This window comes from Dasypus novemcinctus, chromosome X (genome assembly GCF_030445035.2).
Source record: "Dasypus novemcinctus isolate mDasNov1 chromosome X, mDasNov1.1.hap2, whole genome shotgun sequence".
Classification (NCBI taxonomy): domain Eukaryota; kingdom Metazoa; phylum Chordata; class Mammalia; order Cingulata; family Dasypodidae; genus Dasypus; species Dasypus novemcinctus.
In genome coordinates, this window is record NC_080704.1 from 963626 (window position 1) to 965470 (window position 1845).

The following is a 1845-nucleotide window of genomic DNA, read 5'->3' on the forward strand; positions in this document are numbered from 1 at the left end:
GCTGCCAGAGTTTTCCTACTGGGGCAATCACAGGTAACCTTGCCAGGTGTCCGTGGCTGGCTCCCAGGAGAACAGTGCTGGGAGGTGCAAGAAGCAGAGGCTGCTCCTGTGCTGCTTGTCACCTGAGCCTAGCAGTACGCTCTTGGAAGAATCAAAAGTTTCTCTCTAGATAAATAAATGGTTACGTTTTTCATTTTCCTTTTTTTCGTAGAGGAGAATGCTTCTGAGCGCTGCACCTCCACGTGGGAATTTCAGTTCCGCCTTTTAAGACCCTCTGGTGGGCACATTCCAGGGCTCGTCCCTCCAAGCTCGGTGGGGGTCTGGGCCATTAAATGGCCCAGGGTCATGCTCCCCCATAAATCCCAGTGTCCTGGTTATCGTCCAAGGATGTCTCCTGAGCAATTCCAACTCGGAGTCTTGAGGGAATTGTTTTTCACAGCCGCGTTTTCCCTTTCCGTGGCCAACTCACTTCTTCACCGTCAAAGACGTTGTAGTTTTGCCCTTGAGGACGCTGTGGGATATGGGTGGTTGTAAGTATGTCGATTGCTACACGCAAGCACGGCCTCGACGACTGCTCGTACCAACCCGGTATATGGCAGCCGAGTCAAGACAGAAGGCAAACCTGAAGACTTCCCCAGCGAAGCTAAAAGGAAAGAAACGCATCTAATAAAAACCTAGCGCTCTTGGGCCACTGACAAAGTCTGTCCGTATTGTTTCCCTAAGTCCGTTTCCCCTCATACGCCCTATGGCCATTATTACGCGATTTTGCAGAGAGCAGTGATTTTTAGAAATGCGTATGTCCGTTTGTCAGACCAGCAGAACGCACTGTAGTCGTTCCTTTAATTTCCATTATAACCAGGTTTGAGCATTTTACATCCTCTCTATGTTTGTAGAAGAGGCAGAAAGGGTGGGATTTGCACATTATTCCAAGGAATCCAATCAGTGAAGAGGCTAAAACCGTAGATGCACTCAAGTTCCCAGGAGGACGAGCAGCGGGCATGAGTTTCAAATGAAAAGCAGCCACGGGAGTTGCTGAGGGCAGGGAGAGGGAAGAAGAGGTGTGATGTGGGGGCATTTTCAGGACTTGGAGTTGTCCTGGGTGGTGCTGCAGGGACGGATGCTGGACGTTGTGTGTCCTGCCATGGCCCACTGGGCGGACTGGGGGAGAGTGTAGACTACAATGTAAACCATTATCCATGCGGTACAGCAGTGCTCCAAAATGTAGTCACCAAATGCAATGAATGTGCCACAATGATGGAAGAGGTTGTTGATGTGCGAGAAATGGGGGGTGGAGGATGGGGGGTATATGGGGACCTGTTATATTTTTTGAATGTAACATTTTTTTTTTAATAAGGAGAAAATATTTTAAAAAAAAGGAAAGCAGCTTTGTTGTTTCTCTTGAAGTCTCCATCAAACGGCATGCCCAGTCACCCAAGCAGAACAGCTCACCGATTTGACCTTTTTCCTCATCGTGACCCAGCTCCCAAATAATGGGGTGATGTGGGCAATCGTTTCGTCACTCTGGGGCCTGGACTTCTACCTGAAGTTGGGGGATTCGGCCGGCTTGAGCTGGACAGGTGGTACCGCTGTGTCTCAGTTGACCAGCAGAGGGGGGCAGGCGAGCCCATGAGAAGATGTCCCTTCCCAAAAAGTCACCTTTGAGATGCTTTCCCATGGAGAGGGGAGATGTGGCTTTGGGGCCCAAAGAGTTACGTTTCAACAGGAACCAAGGAAAGGATTGCACGCATCGTCATCATGGGTGGGTGTTAGAGCACAAGTGCCTTTTTCAGTGCTTGAGCTTCTTCAAGGCATCTTGGGTGGAGAATGTTTGGGGGGTCCATTTGA